Source organism: Aegilops tauschii, chromosome 2, assembly GCF_002575655.3.
Source record: "Aegilops tauschii subsp. strangulata cultivar AL8/78 chromosome 2, Aet v6.0, whole genome shotgun sequence".
In the NCBI taxonomy this organism is placed as follows: domain Eukaryota; kingdom Viridiplantae; phylum Streptophyta; class Magnoliopsida; order Poales; family Poaceae; genus Aegilops; species Aegilops tauschii.
This window is the reverse complement of record NC_053036.3, coordinates 362,007,291-362,033,836: the sequence shown is the minus strand read 5'-3', so window position 1 is coordinate 362,033,836 and position 26,546 is coordinate 362,007,291. Positions and strand designations below refer to the sequence as shown.

The following is a 26,546-nucleotide window of genomic DNA, read 5'->3' as shown; positions in this document are numbered from 1 at the left end:
ACCTGGACCTGGACCGGATATGCCTACTGCATCCACCGAGCTACCAGTTACTCCCTCCGTTCTAAAATAAATAACTCAACTTTATATAAGGTTAGTATAAAATTGGGTTATTTATTTTGAAACGGAGGAAATAGTTAGCAGGCTCACGTCGCTTTGCTGCGGCCGGCGATGCGTCGTCGCGAGCTACACACACGCATACGTATGGTGTACGTGTCCGCCTTGGCGCCGTGCTCTCGTTATCCGCCACCACTAGCGAGAATTATATTATGGTAGTAGTAGTAGTACCACGAGCTGAGCCGCGGCGATGATGGCATCTCGTGATCCCTTGTTCCTGCGAATAGGTTTTTGGGTCCGTAGTGTCAGAGTAAAACGAGATTGAAAGTGAAAGGACAATCCGTCCTGATTTCCATTGATTTTTAAGTATATATACATCTGGAAAAGGTGAGAAGAAGAGGTGTGTGTTCCGAGGCATCCCTCCAGAACAGGTATATTTTAGCAATAGAAAGAGAGAAGGGACATGACTGTTCGGGGTTGGACACACCCCTTTGCTAATGACTATTCATTAATTAGCATGTGCTAATTAATCTACTAATTAATTCCTAACAATCCCCCTTGTACAACAACGCTCCTTGAATGTTTCATCATTGAAAACTTCTTGTACATAAATCTTCCATCTTGATAAATCTTCCGTATAATTTTGAGAGTCTCCCCCAAAAACCCAGTGGAAAAAATATGAGGAGAATAGAGCAGATATGTTGCTAAAACTCCTTTAAACCCAATGGGAAAAATAATAATGAGAAAAAGTGCAACATATAATAATTATTGTCTCCTTGATAACTCATATGAGAAAACCTTTGAGAAAGGAGAAAACTCATTGGTGAGTTTGGAGAACAATAAATATGCTTTGTACACTTTCCTTTAGAAAACTCAGTGGGGAAAAATAGGAAGTATTGCATATGTCGCCTCATTAAAACCTTTTATGAAAAACTTTGAGGGAAAGCTCATAAGGGAAAAGAGTGCGATCTGATATATCATCGAAAACTCCTTTAAAAACCCAGTGGGAAAAATATAAGGAGAAAATGATATGACATATCATAATAATTGTCTCTTTTAACTCGATATGAGAAAATACATAGAGTTTAGAGGACAATAAATATGCCGTGTATACTTTCCTAAAAACTCCGGTGGAGAAAACGAAAAGTATGACATATGATCTCATGGTGATATTACCTCATTAAAAACCTTGATGAGAACCTGTAAAAGTAAACTCATAAAGGGAAAAATAGTACAATATGATGCTTTGAACATGAGTAATTCAGGAAGATACTCCCCCTGATACTTGCAAACCCTGAAGTCGTCGAATACCAATTCCATGAACACGTTTCTGAAATGTTCAAGTTGGTAGAGACATCATAGACAAATCAATGAGATTGTCACGTGATTTGATTTGCAAGATGAGCAATATAGTGATATTGCTTACTATGTAACCTGTTTGCATCCAGACAACACAAGCAACATTATCTTTGAGATAATGGTTGGTGGATGTAGCCACGAGGTCTGTTTGGAAGACCTTCATGGGATGGCTACCACACCTAGCTGGAACACAAAGCTTGTCTATGATCTAGCATAGTAGGGATCTGATCAATGGATCCAATGATATTGGTGTCCAGATTTCTCTGAAACTGAAAGACTCGAACAAAATGTTTGGTGCCTTGGAGATATCGAAAGATATTCTTGACTCCTAACCAATTGTGTTTGGTGGGTCCAATGGCACAAGGATATGAAACTTTGTGTCCCAATATCTCATTCCCATCAACTCATGGTTTTAATGGATCTTTCTCTACGTCTAGAGAATGAAGCCATGTGAGTTATGGATGTATAAGATTTGTCCACAATGAATTTCTCCAATATATTTTGGATATAGACAACATAGTGTATCATAATGTATGAGTGAAGGTGCTCGAGGTTTTACCCAATCCTTCATCTCAAAACCTGCCATTAATATGAGCATGTGCTTCGTCATTGCAGGAGTAGTAATCCCTGTGTATGACAGACATGCATGGGTAATCATCATCGTAAGAGTAATCCTTGTGTATAAGGAACTCACTATGTCGGTTGTACCAAAATGTACTGACAACAATAAGTCATATGGTGACTTATTGGTTTTTACACAGTGTATGTTGCGTTTTGCATTTCGATTCAGAAGTGAGATTCCATTGGGAACCATCTATGTCTAAATCTAGTGATCAACATGGATATGTTATCACTACATCTATCAACTGCATAGATAGATGATTTTGTACTGCCAATGATATAAGCTATCGGAATGAGATTTCACCTCTAGAAGAGTTGGGTATCTGCGTGAACCCTTGTGCTATAATACTTGCTCTATGTTTCACCACCTCGTTGTTCTCAATTATGTTTTCAGAAAAAAACTGGTGTAGGTATTGCTTATGTGAATACCTTTCCCTTTATTGAGCAAGATTATTTGTACCTAGATTATACCCTTTGCTCGAGTTCAGTCCGAGTGTTGTTCACACTTTGCCATGGCCATGGTCTTTGGACCTGAATCATGTGAAAGGTTTTTTCAATCTAGTTGAGAAATGTATGTCGACAATTGTAAACTTCCGGTTATATATTTCTCCAGAATCTATATATCAATATAGAGTTGATGGAAATATCGTTACCCATGGTGATTGCTCGCGATTTCCAATGCGATTGAGTCGGGTATCCCGATGTCCCAGTCATTGTGTGCACTATGACCCGGGTTGGTGGAGGTTGCCGTCCACTGGGTGTATACTACCCATTAGGTGTCTGCCAACGCGAAGTTGACTTGCATTTACTGATTCAGAGGCCTCGATATCCTTGCTTGTGAGAAGCCGAATCCTGATGTACTATTGCCATACTTCTCCCCATGTTGCTGTGAACGGGGAGTTGAGTGGTTTAGTTGGTACCTCCACTCTTTCGGGCATATTTTTGCAGGATTGTAAGATTATGTGACACCTTCATTTTCAGTAAATGAATCTGGCAGGTTATTTGCAATGTGTTGCAAATCTTCTGAACGCATGGTTCAGATCTTTGAGTACATGGACTTGAGGTAGAAATGTGTTGAGCATTCCACTAATTTCCTGGCATTCTGTATGGTACTTGAAATCTCCCCTAATGCCTGGAAATGTTCCTCATTGAATCAGCATACTGACCTTGAATAACTACCCATGTGAGGGGCTTGACGTATTGGCGGTTATACAGTTATTCCTCACATAGATCTCAAATATGTTGAGGGGCCAATGATTATGTCGGGGTGGTGATATCGGTATGCAACCGAATTACTGCAGGTGGGAAATACTTGGTAGATTTCCACGTATCAAAGATAGAGGAGAATAACATTATGCAATTTGGTCATGAGCGTGTAAAACTGCATGACTCCAACATAAAGTTGGTAAGTTGCAATTATGATGTTAAGATCATGGAATGAGCTTAATTCTTTGGATAAAGGATTCTATTAAACCAGTTTGAGTCTAGAAATATAGGACAAAGTGCTAAACTTCAATCCTAGGGCCATGGTGAAGGCACGCAAGGAGAATTCTACAACGTTGTCCATTCAATTTGATTGTAATTGATGTTCAGGATAATGAGCCAATGGTTTCATGTGGATAAAGCACACACTTAACACCATCATGTATATATGTCTTTTAGAACCATGGAATACCTGAATAGTCTACTCAATGGTTGGGAAGAGCCATTTACCTCGACTTGATGCATTAAAAGAGTCTGAGTGGTTCAGCATAAACTTTAAGGTGTGCGAGCCTTAAAATTTGTCTCCCTATGTCACATGTAGTGCACACAAAATCCAAATATTGTTAGAATTTAGCATCAAATAATCATAAACCATGGGAATTGCCGATAGTTTCGGTTTCAACCCAATGTCAATGATGACCAAAGCGGGAATGCCAAGTTTGTCATGTAAAAGACACTCGGAAAAACTATCTCGTACGCAACATGTGCTACGGGTTTTGTAATATGTGTAGTACAACCATGATGATACATAGAGAATGTGCTTGCCATATCCGTTGCATATGGTAAAGAGAAGATATTCCTCTCTGTTGTCATCATAAGTTTCACTATGGAAACTATTTTGACGGATACCTCTATAGTTTAGTAGGGTACGAGTTAAACCAGCAAGCATTAAAGCATCATGACGTTACTCGAGTATCCACAGGGATAGTAAATATGACTCGAGTTGAGCCAACAAATACCTCATCGCGTCTAGCGATTTTAAAATATTTCCTTTCTCTCAACAAGAGTGGAAACATTTCACTTCCCTGAGTATATAGTTCGTGGTGCATATGTCCACATGGAAAAATCATCTTTCATCAGATTGACCCCCGTAGAAATCTATATATAGACACGAAGATTTTCAATATGAAAATCACTTCAGATATATAGAATACACACAAATGTATTTGTAGCAATGTGCTAATACAATATATTATGATATGCAATATATGATGACAAGAATAATCATGTTCATACTAGAACATCAGAAATGGATAAATAAATAGATCACTAAGGATATTGAGGGACTAAATGTAGTCTCCAAACATGTCGGTTAATGCATATTCAACCGTCATGTTTTTCGTGCTCATAGGGTCCCGTGACAGCTGGATAGTCATTTTATTGCTCGGTTCTATAAGAACATCATGCAAACAAATGACTTCCATGATGATGTCAGTTTGAAGGTTTGAAGTGAGTTTCAAACCTTTACCCTTGAGGTTCTTTGCGTCCCGGTGGCGTGGCTTGGATTGCACGCGCTATCCCATGGGAGGCAAGACTGATCTTGATGTCCATGACCCGCTTAAATAAGTTGTGGCCATTGAGGGCAAGAGCCTCAAATTACTTAGCCATCAGTTACTTATAAGGGCAAACCAGAGATGCTTAATTTACGAGTAGTAAATTAAAGACCATCATGGTTAGTGTTGTAATGAATTTTGCAAAAAATTAATGGACATTTCAAGAACTTAGCTTGAAAGCATTAGGGTGAATCTCAAATTGCTAAGTATGAGATCTTGAAGATAATCTCCAAAATGGAGTAGATCTCGCAGCACTAGGGAGTATAATGTGATGAAATCAGTAGATACTCACTCATAATGCCTTATGTCATGACATAGTAACATATGTGGGAGAGCACTTTGTAAAGCAATCATAATGTCAAAATGACAAAATATAGGCTTTGACGGTAGTGGAGATAATCTGCAAAGTAGTAGATATGCACACCACCTTGTGATCTCAATACATCAATTTGAAGAAATCAATAAGAATTTTGCATCTGTATTTGCAAGAAATTAAAAATCTCAATTGCAAATAGACGTATTAATCTCGACATGTGTTTAACATGGAGATAGATACATCATAGAAATATTCCGGAATACCTTGTATTCAACAGAGAAACAGTATCAGAGGTACCGCATTTATCTTTGCAAGAGATAAAAAAATCTCAGTTACAAATAATGGATGTAATGAATCTCAACATGTAAGAAACATGGAAATATAATTCTGAAATACAAGGTACTCTACAGAAATCAGTATTTAAGACAAATACTGGAAATAACAGAGTCTAAACAGGATTGAATTAAGACTAATTTGCTGATTAGCTGAACTAGGACTAGTCAAGCGGTCAAGGCAAACGAACAAACAGCAAGGCACGTGGTGCCTTTTGATCCCCTGCCGCATGCCCATGTCCAGACTAGTCCACTACCAACAGATAAGCAGAGCGACGGAGGGGGAAATTCCCCATCGCTTCGTTCCCAACCACGCTCGAGTAACCCAGGCACACGGCCGCCCTGTGCCACCAGGAAGCACGCCGCCGCAGCGGCATTCACCGGCGGCGGGAGGCGCTCCCCCTGCGCCCGTCCTTGTCCGGGGAAACTCCAATGAGCAGGGTGCCCGGCTCGACGCCGTTGGAGACGCCGTTTGCGAGCCCGAGGGCGGCCGGGCTCCAAGTCCCCACGCGCGCGGCGGCACGGCTGCTCGACGGAGGGCTCGACGCCGTGAAGCCGAAGGACTTAAGGCGGCGACGAGGAGGAGGCGTGGTTGGCGTGGGGGATGGTAGATGCGGAGGCGCAGGGGCGTCGTCCGGCGCGGCACTTGAGAAGCAGCGGATCCCGTCGGCGTGGACAGGAAGGCGAGCGCGCGGCTGGCTCCAACCTCGACGACCGTAGGGGTCGGAGATGGCAGCGGCGCAGCCTCGTCCTCGTCCTCGACGATGTCGTTCTCTGGAGGCGTAACTATTTCGACAGGGGCGACCGGGTCGATGTGCAGCGTCGGAGCGGCCGGACCGGCGTACAGCCAGTCAGCCACCGCCGGCATCAGCGGCGCGGCCGGCTCATGGGCCAGCGGCGCGAAAAGCCGAGCGGCCGGCGCTAGGGCCTGCACCGGCACGCTCAGGGCGCCGATCTGGTGGCGGTGACTTCCAACCTCCACCGAAGCGGGAAGGTCGCGCACTCGACGGTGGAAGCGACGAAGTCCGCCCACACCATGATGACTGCGGCGAGCGACGAAACGGCGGCAACGGCCGTCATCGCGAAGGAGGCGAAGAAACAAGGAGAGAAGATTCCCAGGCATTTGTTCTTCTGTCTCACCTTTTGCCTGTTGATTTTGTTCAGTTCCAGCGAGTTCGCCGGCAGGTTCTTGCTCTATTGGAGAGCAACGTGCGTGATAACGTGTTAGAGTAAAACGAGATTGAAAGTGAAAGGACAATCCGTCCTGGTTTCCATTGATTCTCAAGTATATATACATCTGGAAGAGATGGGAAGAAGAGGTGTCTGTTCGGAGGCATCCCTCCAAAATAGGTACATATTGACAATGGGAGTGTCTATTCAGCACTTGACTGTTTTTCAATTCGGTAACATTCACATTTCTTGACAAAAAAACAGAGCACACTTGTATGTCCAAAAATAACCACCCCGGCGACTATATGTTTTCTATTTCTAAAAAACAGGCCGGGCTAAACTGTCACCCAGTTTCAGCTAAACCTGGACCACAGGATACTCTGGAAATGAGTGATCGCTAGCAGTGCCTAAACTTGGGAAATTACAGAAACTTTGAAGTATATAATGAAGAAATACAGTGGCAAAAATCATAGAACCTACACTATAATCCCAAGGTAGCTGAAAATTACACTGTAGACTCAATACTAGTGAAAGCATGCAGAAAAATACAAAAGAATATGCGCACCTGATACCATAGAAACATTCAGAAAAATGACAGGAACTCATTTCCGGAGTATAATACGAAAACAAGGCTGCAAAGAGTAGAAAGAAAAAAAAAATCAGAGCCTACAGACTGCGTAGACAAAGTAAATGACACTGAAAATTTACCAAGAATCGCAGTGCAAAAGAGTCCAAGAACGCCTACAAATTACAGTCCAAGATTTACGCTAGCAGAACTTGCCAACTTACACTGCAACTGCCTAACAATTAGTACACTGCAATAGTCCAAGACTTACAGTGTAAATCCCCTGGAAATTATAGTCCACATACACAGGAATTGACACTGAAAACTACAAGAGATTTAAACTTGCCAAAACTTGTCAGCTTACACGGTAAAGTACCTAGGAATTACAGTGCAACTGCACAAAAAATACAGTGGAAATCGCCTAGAATATACAGTGTAAATTAGACTGTAAAAATGAACATTTACATTGTAAGAATGTTGTTGATCAGGATTTACAGCGAAATAACCCAGGAATTACACTGTAAAGTGCCCCTATATATACATTGTAACTTCCTGGACAATGTAGAAACACATGGACTTACACTGGAAAAAAAACCATAGAATTACCAAATGCCGCGGAACTTACAAGTACAATGATCAGTGAAAGTACAGATCAAGTACAATGAAAATGCCCTGGATTTACAGTGTAAGAACGGTGCATAAAACTACTAAAATACATAGCAAGTACACTGAAAAAGCATATGAACTTACAGTGTAAATACAGACTAAAAATGCAGAGTAACTACAGCGATACTACCATAATAAATACAGTGTAAATCACCAAAAAATCTATGCTGGAATACCAAGGGAACTAAAATACCCAGGAACTTTAAAAATACACCGGAAAGACCACTGTCCTCCTAATTCTCGACTTTTTATACAGATCCAGTAATTCACAGATAATTCTTTACAAAAAAATGTAGATGGGGAGCATGAGAAGAACAATAACAAAAGACAATGTACTGTCACTATCACAAGAAGATCTCATTCAAAATGTGAGTATCACTAAATGGCAAAAACTCACAAGAAAATGTTGCGTACATCAAAATCAAAATAGCTCACACAAAAAATACATTGTAGGAATCGTTTTCTTTTACAGCACTCCTACAATAAGACATTATGTACAAGGTCAGAAAAGCAACTTTGAAATACAGTAGTGGTACCAAACCTCTTGACAAAAAAGAGTGTTTTCTTAGTATGCTATTCCAACAAGAACTCCAGTTAACTTAACATGGTGATTGCAGGTACATTCGGCAAATGGGGCTACATCAACAACACAATTAAGAGTGGAGGACTCCAGTAACAAAACACATAACACCAACAGCCCAACAATTCATTCTAGAGTAAGTGAAACTATTGGTGAAAAACTCATGACCTGACAAAAAATTGAGAAACTTACATCTTGAGAACTCTGCTGCAGACATTGGAAGAAATGCAAAACAAAGCTACACCAAGCGAAGAAGGCGCAACAGAACCGAACCCCTGGAAAACAGACATGTTTGCCCACATGAATTTGGAACAGGTGGGCACATTAATAAAATTTCAGAAACAAGTACATATCATACAAGTTGAAACTAGTAAGAAGAATAAATCCGAAACAAAATGCTAAGTATCCAGGAGACTGAAGATGTTCACCCCAGTTCAGCAGCAACAAAAACAAACTCAAACACTTGCCACAGCAATGAAGAAAGAGAAAGGGGAGAATCAGAGCACTCACACAAATGCAAATTCCGAAGATGATACTAATGTAACGTCCTGGCGAGAGACTTTCCGAAGCTTACCCATTAAACTAAAACCTATAAATTGCAGAGCTGAAGCATGAATATTACACTAAAAATTAGGGCGGAAATTACACTATAAATACGGAAATAAAAGCAAGGGGGCTTAGACTGTAAATCTGGGATAGCACTGCATTATTGGGAACATTACACTGTAAATACATAGAATAAGCAAGGCGTTTATAATGTAAAACTAGGGTTACACTGGAATTCTTGGGAAGATTACACTGTAAACAGGACATAGTTCATAACTGCACCACAACGACACTCGAACAATCAACAAGAATGAAAGCCAAAATTTCAGGAATTACATAACCGAATCATACAAAATTACACTGTAAAAAATGGGACACATTATAACTCTGGGATAACATGTAAGCAGCATGTGAATTACACAGTAACTCTGGGGGTAATTACACTGAAACTCTGGGACAAATTACACAACAACTCTAAGGTATATTACACTGGAACTCTGGGGTAATTACACAGTAACTCTGGGGTAATCACAGTGTGTAAAACTCTAGGGTCAAGTACATATAATAAGCATGAGAATTACACGGTAACTCTGGGGGGAATTACACTGCAACTCAGGGAAATTACACAGTAACTCTGGCCTATATTACACTGAAACTCTGGACATAATTACGCAGTAACTCTAGGATAATTACACTACAGAAACATAAGTAAAATACAGACTCAATACAAATAGAGTTACACTGCAAATCCTGGTTGGTTCAATCAACCAGGAGCATTAGAAAAATGAAAGAATAGAGGAATTGAAGTGCAAAGCACATAAAAATACAGAGAAAAGCGCACAATTCAATAGATAATCTAGATAACCTACATGAACTTCAGAAAACAAATACTAGCAAAAGAACACATAAATTATTGTGCTTACACTCTAATACATGAGCACTGAAAAAATACATTGATAAGAACCAACACTCACAAACTAGGGGTAAGTACAGGGCTAGAACACAGGGGAAAATAGGAAATATAACCTGGAAAATACACCAAAAACAGAGCTAACTGGAGGCTGGGGTAAGTCTGATACACCCAGAGGCCATTGATAACACTCAGAAGTCATGGAACCTGTGCACTGCATGCAGTAGAGGCCACTGATAACAACTAACTACAACTAAACCTCACCAAAATTCATGTATCTACTACAAAAAACCAACAGGATCCACGAACATAAAGACCACCTGCCAGCGCAAGTCACCAAACTCTAACCACAAAAACACTCATCTGAAACCCTGCATCTAATCCATACATCTACATCTAACCAAAAAAAAAAAACGAGACAACTACCAGCGCCTACACAAGAGTAGATGGGGAACAATGGAGGATTACGCATGCCAGGAAGCAGAGCCAACCGCTAAAACTACAAGCACCTACCACGAATCTACAACAACACGGCGGCTACAAACACCAATCACGAACCCACAAAGAAATCACGGCAGCAATTCACCTAGATCTGGAAAGCCACACACCCAGAAACAATAAAAAATCATGTGCAGGAGGGAGAATGACGAGGCCGACCAACCGAAGACGTCATGAATCGAAGAGAAAGGGGAGAGAAATCAAGCTCGACAGGTGGGGGGAGGGGGGGTCTCGGAATCGACATGAACAACACGAATCGCCTGGTCTCCTCCTCCTCCGCTCGAGCGCCCCTTCCTCTCTCTCTCTGCTTTATCGAAACAGTGACCCTAGAATGAAAAGGGAAAACCGCGCCGAAAATTCAGAAAGGACAAAACCAAACAGGGGTCGGGCGGGCGTTACGGTAACGAGCTGAGACAGAAAAACCGCGCCCGACAGCAAAAACCAGCCCGAAAACCAAACCTCACAACGCGAATCTCTGCGCAAGAGCGGACGGAGAGAGATTTGAGTGTAGGCAAATTGAAAAACAGTCAACTGTAAAATAGCAAATCCATTGACAATAGAAAGAGAGAAGGGACATGACTGTTCGGGGTTGGACACAGCTTTTTCTAATGACTATTCATTAATTAGCATGTGCTAATTAATCTACTAATTAATTCCTAACACGTAGATTTCTGAGAGCGACGGCTCTAGAGGATAAGCACGGAGTGTACCAAGGGTCACGGTGCGGAGAGAAAAACAAATCGCCTGATCCGGTACTGGATGGATTCGTCCCCATCCCGTATGGCACGAGGTCTTTTGCCGTGCTCAGGGCATCTTCAACGTGAACTCTCAAATTCGAGTTTTGTCATCCACCGTAGCCCTGCTTTGATCTGTTGAAGACTGGCTGTCTGTTTTTCCACTAACTGGAAGCCAATTGAGGGAACTTTGCGGGAGTCCGAAGCGGCGTAGGACTCTGACAACCTGGCTCATTAAAATCCATCTTTCGGTCCACTTTTCTTCTACTCCGTCTTGCTCCCCTTTGCTTTCATTCGCACCCGCCATATCCGCTGCGTCATTGTACTTCTCTGGCAGCTACCCAGTCATCTTTGGACATCCGCAATCCCCACCTACGCGTCTGCCCGCTTTGGAGTACGCTGTCGCCCACCCAGGTTCCCTCTGTAGTTGTACCCTCCGGCCCCTGCCAACGCCATCCATGGCAGTCATCACGCCCGGCAGGCACGATGGTGGGGTATTCGGTGATCGATGATGACTTTTTGTGAGATGCGTGGTTAGCCGTATCTGCAGACTTTGTAGGCATGAGCGAAGGCTGGGCCGTTTGGCAAAATGTGCATGCTTCATTTCACGAGCAAAAGAATCTTCACGCCCTATGACATGCATATCATCCATGAACGCAATGTAAAGTCGCTAGCGCATCGGTGGTACACCATCTCCAACTTCATCATGAAGTTTTGCAGTGTGATTGCATGAGTGGAGACAATATGGCCATCATGATCGTCAATCATGGAGATCATAAATTTTGCTTCTTGTTACTCTATATGTTGGTCAATTCATGGATTCATTCACTGATGTAACTTGATAATCAACACGTTTGTATAGCCTAGACGCGTTGCCATGTTGTATAGCCTGGAACGGTAAAATCTGATTCCTAGTCTTGCCTCTAGGACTAGTTCAAGTGTTGTGTGATCATGTTTTCCTGATCATGGGTATTTGGTCAAGTGTAACAAGGGTACCAAACAACATTGAGAGTATGGTGTTAGAAGAATGATTATATTCAATTGACCCAACTTGTTTGTTATATTTTGAGATGTAATCGTCACAAGTCTATTGATATAACATGAAGAGTTAACGTATGCTTTAGTTCTTTAGACCATGAGAGTATCATAGTACTTCATACTGGACGATGGACTTTGAGGTTGCTCAAACATCATTTGTAACACGGTGATCATAACGACAACTTTTAGGTTCATTGGACAAGGAGCTAGATGACTCAAGAGTGGGGTTTGCTCGTCGATATATTATTAGGGCCCTCTCGATGTGAAGGCATCCGTCGTCGTCTGGACAGGCATGGGTGACCGTGTCACAGGGATGCCAGAAGATGTCAACGAGAAAGAAGAACAAAACCGGTAACAAGGGGACCGGTATAGTGAGCATGAGCATGACTGAAGAGGATACCGATATATCTCACCTCGGGTTTTGTAAAGTATCATGAAGCAAAGGAAATAGCATATGATAACCAAATGTTCACTCGAATATCATTCGTGTATTCGTAGGGCTAAATATGGATGTCCATGGTTCTGCTATTGATCATTGAACAAAAGGGAGTTTTGTTCAGGTCTATGTTTTATGGAACCTATACGGTCACACGCTTAAGAGAATCACAATTAATTGAGTGTTTGTGGAGTGAGAGTTATGAGAAAATATTCTAGGAATAGTTTCGGGAACATAAGAAATAGTTTCGAGAGAAACCAGAAGCACTTTGGGGTTACCAGAATGTTTCGGGGAATACCGAAAAATGATATATATATATAGGCGGAAATTGTTTTTGGGGACCTAATATAATAATAGAGGGCTCTAATATTGATTGAGAGGCTCCTAGTATTTATTTAGGGGTTGTGGTCTAATAGAATTAGCTAAAGGCCTAATAGGGGAGAGTGGCGCCCTCTCATCTTGTTAGACAAGCTTGGGGGGGGGGGAGGGGGCGAAACCAAGTTGGAGGAGGACTCCTCCCTGGTGGTGCGCCAAGGGGAGGGAATCCTCCTCCCCAGGTCGGCCAACCCCCCCCCCCACCTATATATCTTAAAGAGGGGTGTCCTAGTGACATACAATTCCCTTTGTTCCGGGCGCCCCTCCTCTCTAGTTCGTCTAGTTCTTTTGATCTAGATTGAATATCTCTATTCCTCATAATAGAGAAGCCATTTGCGGTTCTATTTCTCCCTCTTCTAATTCTCTGGCGACGATTAGCTTTAGACGGCGAAGCACTGCCGGATCTTGAAGCCCGTACGCCTGCAATCCGTGGAGAGGTTGTGCTTTCGGTCTTCGATTCAAGGGATCATTCATGAACGGTTCGAGAGACTTCATCAACGATCTAGACCAACTCTTCTTCCGCCGCAAATCGAAGTTGGTAACGATCCAATCTAAACCTCTTATGCATCTTCATAGTGTTTCTCGGATCATGATCGTGGGCCGATTTTTTTTCTACTCCATTTCCCAACAAAGATTGCAACTGCAGTGTAGCGCGAGGGCCGAGGTTAGTAGAAACAATCGTCATCATCTCCTCACTCATCGTCACTTTGTAGTCGTAATACTCTGTACTGGTAGAAGTAGTACTGCTGGCTGGGTTGGGGTTCGTTATGGTGGGGAGAGTGGTAGCTAGCATGGAGGCAGATCTAGAAGGGGTCGGAAATGTCAAAGTCTAGCCATCCTAGACCCATGCAGTCATCGGAGTTGGAGCTGCTAAATCATGGCGGTGATCACTGGCACGCTCAGCTCTTTGGTTTCCTTTGTCAACAAAGCACAACATAGCAAGCACACCATGCCTGCTCTGCTCTTCTAGGTCCTTCCTTTCCCATGGCAGCGCAAAAAGGAGGCTATTATATATGTTTGTAATCATATTCTTGTTTGCAAAAATGATTTTTGATCTTGTCATATAGTAGAAAAAATGATTCATTTCTGCAAGTACTATTTGTTCTTGTCTTGTGTTCCCTTTGTACTTAGCAATGGCAACATCAGTTACTATCATTTCGGTCTAAATAAATAGCTGTGTTACTGATTGCATGATAGGAGAGTGGTCGAATGTCGCCATAGGATTCGTTTGATTCATCTTGGTGTTATAGCTTGATCATGGTTTTCATGGTTTAATGACACTCATGAATATAAAATGGTTCTTTTAGGTACGAAAATGACTGCGAGCACATGGTTTGATGACACAACAGAATGTGAGTTGGTTCTCCGGCATGTATGATAGCGTTACTAGAGATTTGTAGTTTCCTATCCTCCACGACGCACATTCTTTGGCAAGCTGGCCTTTTCCCCGGTACTTTTCTCCACCATATTGGTTGTTAAACCTATAAACTAGTACTCTTGGAGTTTATGATAGCATGTACTTTTGCTTTCTGTTACACATTTGGATGGTGATATCTATCATCGGTTGTTTGAGATGGTTCTGGTTGCATACTATGCATGAACTTATTTCTCTGTGAAAGTTGGTTCTTGTTGTTCTATACACTTGTTGTTTTGTAAGTCTCTTGTTTCTACATACGTAGTATTTTTGCTAGTCAAACTATTATTACATCTTGCATTGTTTAGAAAATATATGCATTGTGTCACCTAATATGTGAAATATTAGGGTCAATTTCTACTGTTGTTTCTTGATGTCTTGTCATTGTCAAGTGTCATTTTTATTATTGCTCACTTTGCATATGTTATGTATCTCTTGTCAGAGACCTGCTGCTTGGAACCTTGTAGGAGTGGACGACTTGCCACCCTCGTGAGACCCGGTTGCAATGCCGAAATTTGGTATATTATGTTGTCATGCATGTTTGTTTATTCATTGTATATATTCTAATTGTTATCACTCGTCACACTAGCTACATCATGCTATTCTTATAGTTTTCTTTTTGTTATGAGAACTTCATCCATGTTGTACATGCTCTTCTAATCTTATTTTTGTTTGTATCATACATGTTATCCCTTTTAGTCCTATTGTGTCACTATTTCTTTGTTAGTATCATACTTGTTAGCCCTTTCAGTCTTATTGTTTCTTAATTGCTTAGAGTCGAAATGAATTCACGGAGCCTTGAGAGAATTAAAAAGATTAGGGAAGTGGATGAAGATGATGTGATCTTGTTTGTTTGGCCAACATTGTACGAGATCCATATTAGAATCGACAAAAATCAGCGACATGGCTCCTTCCTGTATCGCAAGAGGTGTGTTAATGAAATCCTTCAAGGTCATGTTAAGAATTGCCTGGTAGCTTTTAGGATGGAGCCACATATCTTTAGAGCATTGACACCATATCTTAGAAGGGGAAATTTGATGAAGGACACAATAATAAAGGTGGAGGAGAAGTTTGGATTTTTCCTTTACATGTCGTCTCACAACGCGTCTTTTGAAGATCTACAACTAGAATACCAACATAGTGGGTGGACCTTCCATGAATACATCAAGTCTTTCTTCGACATCATCCCCACTCTATCTTCTCGATTTTTGTAGCATCAAAGCATCAATGAACCTCATCCAAAGATTGCTGGAGATCCAAGATTCTTCCCATACTTCGAGGTTTTCACCTTTACACTTCCACACTTCTTCTCTTATCTATATCTTTTTTTTTACATTGCCTCGTACTCAATCTATTCGCAGAACTGCATAGGCGCCATCGATGGAACTCATGTTCCTTTGACTGTATCACCTGATGATGACCAACAAGTATAGGGGATCTATTGTAGTCCTTTCGATGAGTAAGAGTGTCGAACCCAACGAGGAGCAGAAGGAAATGATAAGCGGTTTTCAGCAAGGTATTCTCTGCAAGCACTGAAATTATCGGTAACAGATAGTTTTGTGATAAGGTAATTTGTAACGAGTAACAAGTAACAAGTGTAAATAAAGTGCAGAAAGATGGCCCAATCCTTTTTGTAGCAAAGGACAAGCCTGGACAATTTATTATATGAAGGAAAACGCTCCCGAGGACACATGGGAATTATCGTCAACCTAGTTTTCATCACGCTCATATGATTCACGTTCGGTACTTTGATAATTTGATATGTGGGTGGACCGGTGCTTGGGTGCTTCCCTTAGTTGGACAAGCATCCCACTTATGATTAACTCCTATTGCAAGCATCCTCAACTACAAAAGAAGTATTAAGGTAAACCTAACCATAGCATGAAACATATGGATCCAAATCAGCCCCTTACGAAGCAACGCATAAACTACGGTTTAAGCTTCTGTCACTCTAGCAACCCATCATCTACTTATTACTTCCCAATGCCTTCCTCTAGGCCCAAACAATGGTGAAGTGTCATGTAGTCGACGTTCACATGACACCACTAGAGGAGAGACAACATACATCTCATCAAAATATCGAACGAATACCAAATTCACATGACTACTAATAGCAAGACTTCTCCCATGTCCTCAGAAACAAACGTAACTACTCACAAATCATATTCATGTTCATAATCAGAGGGGTATTACTATGCGTATAGGATCTGAACATACGATCTTCCACCAAATAAACCAACTAGCATCAACTACAAGGAGTAATCAACACTACTAGCAACCCACAGGTACCAATCTGAGGCTTTGGGGCAAGGATTGGATACAAGAGATGAACTAGGGTTTTAGAGGAGATGGTGTTGGTGAAGATGTTAATGAAGATTGACCCCCTCCCGATGAGAGGATCGTTGGTGATGACGATGGCGATGATTTCCCCTCCCGGAGGGAAGTTTCCCCGGGAGAACAGCTCCGCCGGAGCCCTAGATTGGTTCCGCCAAGGTTCCGCCTCGTGGTGGCGGAGTTTCGTCCCGTAAGCTTGCTTATGATTTTTTCTCGGACGAAAGACTTCATATAGCAGAAGATGGGCACCGGAGGGCCACCAGGGGGCCCACGAGGCAGGGGGCGCGCCCAGGGGGGTAGGGCGCGCCCCCACCCTCGTGGCCAGGGTGTGGGCCCCCTCTGGTATTTTCTTCGCTCAATATTTTTTATTATTTCCAAAAATAACTTCCGTGGAGTTTCAGGACTTTTGGAGTTGTGCAGAATTGGTCTCTAATATTTGCTCCTTTTCCAGCCCAGAATTCCAGTTGCCGGCATTCTCCATCTTCATGTAAACCTTGTAAAATAAGAGAGAATAGTCATAAGTATTGTGACATAACGTGTAATAACAGCCATAATGCAATAAATATCTATATAAAAGCATGATGCAAAATGGACGTATCAACTCCCCCAAGCTTAGACCTCGCTTGTCCTCAAGCGGAAGCCGATAACGATAAATATGTCCACATGTTTAGAGATAGAGGTGTCGATAAAATAAAATACGGACATGAGGGCATCATGATCATTCTTTTAACAGCGACATATATAGATATTGTCATGTTATTTATTATAGTAAGGTAACAATCTATTCACAATGTCAAGTATGAATCAGAAACTTAATTGAAAACCAACAAACTATAATCTCAGTCATTGAAGCAATTGCAATTTATCATAACATCGCAAAGAGTCGATATAAGAGCTTTTCAACAAGTCTACATACTCAACTATCATTTAGTCTTTCACAATTGCTAACACTCACGTAATACTTGTGGTTATGGAGTTTTAATTGGACACAGAGAAAGATAGGGGCTTATAGTGTTGCCTCCCAACCTTTTACCTCAAGGGTAATGTCAACAATAATAGTTCATGCTAACTTACATCCAATTGGATATATATATATCAGGATCTTTCCAACACAATGTGCTTGCCAAAGGATAAAATGTAAAAAAGGAAAGGTGAAGATCACCATGACTCTTGCATAAGGGTAAGAGATAAAAGTAAAATACAGGCCCTTCACAGAGGGAAGCAGAGGTTGTCATGCGCTTTCATGGTTGGTTGCACAAAATCTTAATGCAAAAGAATGTCACTTTATATTTCCACTTGTGATATGGACCTTTATTATGCAGTCCGTCGCTTTTATTTCTTCCACATCACAAGATTGTATAAATCTTATTTTCTCCACACTAATAAATCATACATATTTAGAGAGCAATTTTTATTACTTGCACCGATGACAACTTACTTGAAGGATCTTACTCAATCCATAGGTAGATATGGTGGACTCTCATGGCAAAACTGGGTTTAAGGGTATTTGGAAGCACAAGTAGTATCTCTACTTGGTGCAAAGAATTGGCTAGCATGAGGGAGAAAGGCAAGCTCAACATGTTGGATGATCAATGACAATATACTTTATTTCAGATGTAAGAAAACATAAAAGATGTCCAAGATAGTATATTTATATGTGAAACCTCTCTTTCTTTATTACTTCCTATTAATTGCAACGATGACCAAAACTATGTTTGTCAACTCTCAACAACTTTTAATCATCATACTCTTTATATGTGAAGTCATTACTCTCCATAAGATCAATATGATCTCTTTGTTTCTTTTTATTCTTTCTTTTTCTTTTATTCCCTCAAGATCATAGCAAGATAATCAAGTCCTTGACTCAACACTATTCTTTATTATATAGCTCACTGACTCGATTACATAGAGGGATCATAAAGCAAAACTCAAAACTCAATGCTAAATCATACTAAAACTTTATTCTACTAGATCAAGATATTACCAAAAGGATCGAACTAAGAAAAACGGTAAAGATAGGAGTGTGATGGTGATACGATACCGGGGCACCTCCCCCAAGCTTGGCAGTTGCCAAGGGGAGTGCCCATACCCATGTGATTATATCTCTTTTGCTGGTGAAGAAGACGGTGGTGATGATGGATAGTCGCACATCGAGCGTAGGAGGTCCTCCAACTTGCGGATAATGCCCTTGAGTGCGGTGATATGCTCCTTCAACAAAATATTTTCACGTGTGAGATACTTGTTTTGTATACGAGCCAACTCAATCATCTTGAAAGCTTCGATCTCAGTTGGGGTAAGAAGATTGTGATCAAGTTGAAGAATGTCTTCTGCTGCCTGAACTTCATCCTCCTTGGTCCCTTCTTCCTTGTTGATCTCCATGGGTTCCTCCCTCTTCCGCTCTATCTTCATTAGCCAAGCATCGTTGTCACCATTGTTAGAGGAGGGGACGACATGATGCCTGGCCTTGACAACCCTGACAGAAAACAGCTCGAAACAAGAACAGAGGATAATTGCGTGATACGGTGGTCAAAACCTTCGGGAGATTATATAATGATTTTTTACCGACCAAAAGAAGTATCGTGCAAGAAAACGGAGTCCGGAGAGCGCACGAGGTGCCCACGAGGCAGGGGGCGTGCCCAGGGGGGTAGGGCGCGCCTCCCACCCTCATGGAAGCCTCATGTCCTTCCCGGACTGCTTCTTATTTTCCTATTTTCTTAAATATTCCAAAACGGAGAAAAATTGCCATTAGAACTTTTTTGGAGTCGGTTTACTTACCGTACCACATACCTATTCCTTTTCGGAGTCTAAACCGTTCTGGAAGGTGTCCCTTATGTATTCCTCCGGGGTTATGGTTTCAATAATATTAGTTTCAACATTTATGGGATTGCCTGAGATATAATGTTTGATCCTTTGACAGTTCACCACCTTCGGATTTGTTCCTTCGAAGTTGTTGATTTTTATGGCACCGGAACGATAGACCTCCTCGATACGTAAGGACCTTCCCATTTAGGTAGAATTTTTCCTGCAAAAAATCTTAAACGAGAGTTGAATAGCAACACATAATCACCTACATTAAACTCACGCTTTTGTATCCTTTTATCATGCCATCTTTTAACTTTTTCCTTAAACAGTTTGGCATTCTCATAGGCTTGGGTTCTCCATTCATCAAGTGAGCTAATGTCAAATAATCTCTTCTCACTGGCAAGTTTGAAGTCATAATTGAGCTCTTTAATAGCCCAATATGCCTTATGTTCTAGTTCGAGAGGTAAGTGACATGCTTTTCCATAAACCATTTTGTACGGAGACATACCCATAGGATTTTTATATGCAGTTCTATAGGCCCATACTGAATCATCAAGTTTCTTGGACCAATTCTTTCTAGATCTATTAACAATCTTTTGCAAAATTAATTTGAGCTCTCTATTACTCAATTCTACTTGACCACTAGACTGTGGGTGATAAGGGGATGCAATTCTATGATTAACATCATACTTAGCGAGCATTTTACGAAAAGCACCATGAATAAAATGTGAACCACCATCAGTCATTAAATATCTAGGGACTCCAAACCTCGAAAAAGTAACTTCTTTAAGCATCTTAATAGAGGTGTTATGATCAGCACTACTAGTTGGAATAGCTTCTACCCACTTAGTAACGTAATCAACAGCAACTAAAATATGTGTATACCCATTAGAGGAAGGAAACGGTCCCATATAATCAAAGCCCCAAACATCAAATGGTTCAATAACGAGTGAATAATTCATAGGCATTTCTTGACATCTACTAATATTACCAATTCTTTGACATTCATCACAAGATAAGACAAACTTACGGGCATCCTTGAAGAGAGTAGGCCAATAAAAACCGGATTGCAATACCTTATGCGCAGTTCTATCTCCAGCGTGGTGTCCTCCATAAACTTCGGAGTGACACTTGCGTAGGATATGTTCCTGTTCATGCTCAGGTATACAACGTCTAATAACACCATCTACTCCTTCTTTATAAAGGTGTGGGTCATCCCAGAAGTAATGTCTTAAATCATAGAAAAACTTTTTCTTTTGCTGGTATGTGAAACTAGGTGGTATAAACTTAGCAACAATGTAATTAGCATAATCAGCATACCATGGAGTAGTACGAGAAGCATTTATGACATTTAGTTGTTCATCAGGAAAACTATCATCGATAGGTAGTGGGTCATCAAGAACATTCTCTAACCTAGACAAGTTGTCTGCAACGGGGTTCTCAGCTCCCTTTCTGTCAATAATATGCAAATCAAATTATTGTAGCAAGAGAACCCATCTAATAAGTCTAGGCTTAGCATCTTTCTTTTCCATAAGGTATTTAATAGCAGAATGATTAGTGTGAATAGTTACATTAGAATCAACAATATAAGGTCTGAACTTATCACAGGCAAAAACAACTGCTAAAAATTCCTTTTCAGTAGTAGCATAATTTCTCTGGGCACTGTCTAGAGTTTTACTAGCATATTGAATAACATTTAATTTCTTATCAACTCTTTGTCCTAGAACAACACCTACAGCATAATCGCTAGCATCACAGATAATTTGAAAGGGTAAATTCCAATCAGGTGGCTGAACGATAGGTGCATAAATCAAAGCTTTCTTAAGTATTTCGAATGCTTCTACACAATCGTCATCAAAGACAAAAGGTATATCTTTTTGTAATAGATTAGTCAGAGGCCGAGAAATTTTTGAGAAGTCCTTAATGAACCTCCTATAAAAACCGGCATGGCCAAGGAAACTTCTTATACCTTTGATATCCTTGGGACACGACATCTTTTCAATAGCATCAACTTTAGCTTTATCAACTTCGATACCTCTTTTAGAAATTTTATGCCCCAAGACAATGCCTTCATTAACCATAAAGTGGCACTTCTCCCAATTCAAGACAAGATTAGTTTCTTCACATCTCTGCAAAACTCGATCAAGGTTGCTCAAGCAATCATCAAAAGAGGATCCATAAACGGAGAAATCGTCCATGAAAACCTCACATATCTTTTTCACAAAAGTCAGAAAATATAGCCATCATGCATCTTTGAAAGGTAGCAGGTGCATTACATAAACCAAAAGGCATACGTCTATAAGCAAAAGTACCGAAAGGGCAAGTAAAAGTGGTCTTTGCTTGATCATCAGCTGACACAGGTATTTGAGAGAAACCAGAGTAACCATCTAGAAAGCAAAAATGTGTACGTTTGGATAATCTTTCTAGCATTTGATCAATGAAAGGCAAAGGGTAATGATCTTTTTAGTAGCTTTATTTAATTTGCGGAAATCAATTACCATCCTATAACCTGTAATAATTCTTTGCGGGATCAATTCATCTTTATCATTAGGAACGACAGTAATACCTCCCTTCTTAGGGACACAACGGACAGGAGTTACCCACTCAACAACGGGATAAATTATACCGGCCTCAAGGAGCTTTAATATTTCCTTTCTTACCACTTCTTTCATCTTAGGATTTAGCCTTCATTGGTGATCAATAACGGGTTTGGCATCTTTCTCCAGATTTATTTTGTGTTGACATAGAGTGGGACTAATGCCCTTAAGATCATCAAGAGTGTATCCAATAGCAGCACGGTGCTTCTTCAGAGTTTTCAATAATTTCTCTTCCTCATGCTCTGAAAGGTTAGCACTAATAATAACAGGATATATCTTCTTTTCATCAAGATAAGCATATTTAAGAGTATCAGGTAACGGTTTAAGCTCAAACACGGGATCACCCTTGGGTGGAGGAGGATCCCCTAGGATTTCAACAGGCAAATTGTGTTTCAGAATGGGTCCTTGTTTAAAGAATACTTCATCGATTTCCCCTCTTTCATTCATAAACGTATCATTCTCATGGTCTAGCAAATATTGTTCTAAAGGATCACTAGGAGGCACGGCAATAGAAGCAAGACCAATAATTTTATCCTTACTAGGCAATTCCTCATCACGAGGTTGTCTACGAAATTTAGAGAAATTAAACTCATGAGACATATCATCCAAACCAATAGTAATAACATCCTTTTCGCAGTCTATCCTAGCATTAACAGTATTCAAGAAGGGTCTACCAAATATAATGAGACAAAAGCTATCTTGTGGGGAACCGAGAACAAGAAAATCAGCAGGATATTTAGCCTTCCCACACAAGACTTCAATATCTCTAACAATCCCAATTGGTGAAATAGTATCTCTATTGGCAAGCTTAATGGTGACATCAATTTCTTCTATCTTAGCAGGTGCAATATCATGCATAATTTCTTGATATAAAGAAATAGGTATTGCACTAGCACTAGCACCCATATCACACAAGCCAGGTTAACAATCATCTCCTATTTTAACAGAAATAACAGGCATGCCTACCACAGGTCTATGTTTATCTTTAGCACCAGGTTTAGCAATTCTAGTAGTCTCATCACAAAAGTAAATAACATGCCCATCAATATTATCAACCAAGAGATCTTTAACAATATCAATATTAGGTTCAACTTTAACTTGCTCAGGGGGTGTAAGTTCTAATATTACTTTTACGAACCACGGTTGAAGCTTTAGCATGATCCTTTATCCTAACAGGAAAAGGTGGTTTCTCAACATAAGCAGTAGGAACAATAGGATCATTATAAGTGATAGTCTTTTCTTCAACTTTAATAGGTTCAACTACTTTTACTTCTATGGGAGGATGATATTTAAACCACTTCTCCTTAGGGAGATCAACATGAGTAGCAAAGGATTCACAAAAATCAGCGACATGGCTCCTTCCTGTATCGCAAGAGGTGTGTTAATGAAATCCTTCAAGGTCATGTTAAGAATTGCCTGGTAGCTTTTAGGATGGAGCCACATATCTTTAGAGCATTGACACCATATCTTAGAAGGGGAAATTTGATGAAGGACACAATAATAAAGGTGGAGGAGAAGTTTGGATTTTTCCTTTACATGTTGTCTCACAACGAGTCTTTTGAAGATCTACAACTAGAATACCAACATAGTGGGTGGACCTTCCATGAATACATCAAGTCTTTCTTCGACATCATCCCCACTCTATCTTCTCGATTTTTGTAGCATCAAAGCATCAATGAACCTCATCCAAAGATTGCTGGAGATCCAAGATTCTTCCCATACTTCGAGGTTTTCACCTTTACACTTTCACACTTCTTCTCTTATCTATATCTTTTTTTACATTGCCTCGCAATCAATCTATTCGTAGAACTGCATAGGCGCCATCGATGGAACTCATGTTCCTTTGACTATATCACCTGATGATGACCCACAAGTATAGGGGATCTATTGTAGTCCTTTCGATAAGTAAGAGTGTCGAACCCAATGAGGAGCAGAAGGAAATGATAAGCGGTTTTCAGCAAGGTATTCTCTGCAAGCACTGAAATTATCGGTAACAGATAGTTTTGTGATAAGGTAATTTGTAACGAGTAACAAGTAACAAGTGTAAATAAAGTGCAGAAAGATGTCCCAATCCTTTTTGTAGCAAAGGACAAGTCTGGACAATTTCTTATATGAAGGAAAACGCTCCCGAGGACACATGGAAATTAGCGTCAAGCTAGTTTTCATCACGCTCATATGATTCGCGTTCAGTACTTTGATAATTTGATATGTGGGTGGAGCAGTGCTTGGGTGCTGCCCTTAGTTGGACAAGCATCCCACTTATGATTAACTCCTATTGCAAGCATCCGCAACTACAAAAGAAGTATTAAGGTAAACCTAACCATAGCATGAAACATATGGATACAAATCAGCCCCTTATGAAGCAACGCATAAACTAGGGTTTAAGCTTCTGTCACTCTAGCAACCCATCATCTACTTATTACTTCCCAATGCCTTCCTCTAGGCCCAAACAATGGTGAAGTGTCATGTACTCGACGTTCACATGACACCACTAGAGAAGAGACAACATACATCTCATCAAAATATCGAACGAATACCAAATTCACATGAGTATTAATAGCAAGACTTCTCCCATGTCCTCAGGAACAAACGTAACTACTCACAAATCATATTCATGTTCATAATCAGAGGGGTATTAATATGCGTATAGGATCTGAACATACGATCTTCCACCAAATAAACCAACTAGCATCAACTACAAGGAGTAATCAACACTACTAGAAACCCACAGGTACCAATCTGAGGCTTTGGGGCAAGGATTGAATACAAGAGATGAACTAGGGTTTTAGAGGAGATGGTGCCGGTGAAGATGTTGATGAAGATTGACCCCCTCCCGATGAGAGGATCGTTGGTGATGACGATGGCGATGATTTCCCCCTCCCGGAGGGAAGTTTCCCCGGGAGAACAGCTCCGCCCGAGCCCTAGATTGGTTCTGCCAAGGTTCCGCCTCGTGGCGGCGGAGTTTCGTCCCGTAAGCTTGCTTATGATTTTTTTCTCGGACGAAAGACTTCATATAGCAGAAGATGGGCACCGGAGGGCCACCAGGGGGCCCACGAGGCAGGGGGCGCACCCAGGGGGGTAGGGCGCGCCCCCACCCTCGTGGCCAGGGTGTGGGCCCCCTCTGGTATTTTCTTCGCTCAGTATTTTTTATTATTTCCAAAAATAACTTCCGTGGAGTTTCTGGACTTTTGGAGTTGTGCAGAATAGGTCAGTAATATTTGCTCCTTTTCCAGCCCAGAATTCCAGCTGTCGGCATTCTCCCTCTTCATGTAAACCTTGTAAAATAAGAGACAATAGGCATAAGTATTGTGACATAGCGTATAATAACAACCCATAATGCAATAAATATCAATATAAAAGCATGATGCAAAATGGACGTATCACCTGACAAAGTTGCCCCTTTACGGAATAGGAAGGGAACTCTTAGCCAGAATGTCATGGTCGCATATGACTTTGACCTAAACTTCACATTCATCTCGTGTGGTTGGGAGGGGTCAACTACAGATGCTAGAGTGCTCCAGTTTCCATGAACCGCGGCTTCAAAGTACCCGAAGGGAAGTTCTATTTAGTTGATGGTGATTATGAAAATACCACGTCTTTCCTTGGACCGTGTCGGGGTGTCCGGTATCACCTCAAGGACTCTGGGCATGGGCGGCATTTACCACAGAACTACAAGGAGCTATTCAATCTTTGACATACCATTGTACGGAACCATGTGGAAAGGGCCGTAGGAGTTCTTAAGAAGCGTTACCAATCCTTTGTGTTGGTACATTCCATCTAATAGAAAACCAAGTCAAGATCCCAGCAGCAACGACAATCTTTCATATATCATCAAGATGTATAATGGCGATGAAAATTGGCTTGATAATCAACCCAATAACATACCTCCCACTTATTTTGTTGACCTTCCGGATGATGATGATCACCAACACATTACCACCAAGAGACTAGCATTCCAAGCGACAACTTGAGGAACGAGATTGCTAGGAGGATGTGGGAATATTTGTAATAACAATTTCTTTGTTATTTTGCATGTTCGTCATGTAAGATATGTATGCTAAAGGTTCTCCTAAATTCAACTTGATGCAAAGGAAAGGTTTGCAAAAAAACTTCACCAAAGGCAATGAAAAGGGTTACGCCACCAAAAGGCATTTCCCATGTTACATGCATCTCAACTTGATTTTTCACTGCACTTTTCTAATACTTGTGCTTGTGTAGTTGACAAGCCAAGGGCCCAATGGAACCAAGGACTTGATAAGTCCTTGGTAGATTTGCTTCATGAGCATGATGACCCTAATCTAGAGGTGATAATGGTTGGGGAAGTGAAACATGGAACCAGATGGTCAAGTTATTCAATGCTAGGAATGGAGTGAACTTTACAAA

General features: G+C 40.9%; 2 long non-coding RNA genes and 1 pseudogene across 2 annotated transcripts; 2 read left to right on the top strand and 1 right to left on the bottom strand.

The window, feature by feature from the left end:
• The first annotated feature begins 5,244 nt into the window (after positions 1–5,244).
• On the top strand, positions 5,245–10,375 carry LOC120973427 (uncharacterized). Its single transcript, XR_012202734.1, has 2 exons — positions 5,245–6,848; positions 8,517–10,375. It is a non-coding gene; the product is annotated as an uncharacterized lncRNA (long non-coding RNA).
• On the bottom strand, positions 8,126–12,907 carry LOC109752612 (uncharacterized). The gene is made up of 2 exons (XR_006670141.2): positions 8,990–12,907; positions 8,126–8,754 (listed from the first exon to the last, which is right to left on the bottom strand). It is a non-coding gene; the product is annotated as an uncharacterized lncRNA (long non-coding RNA).
• A 336-nt stretch (positions 12,908–13,243) lies between these two features.
• LOC141041031 (uncharacterized) lies at positions 13,244–26,134 on the top strand (annotated as a pseudogene).
• The last annotated feature ends 412 nt before the right edge of the window (positions 26,135–26,546 follow it).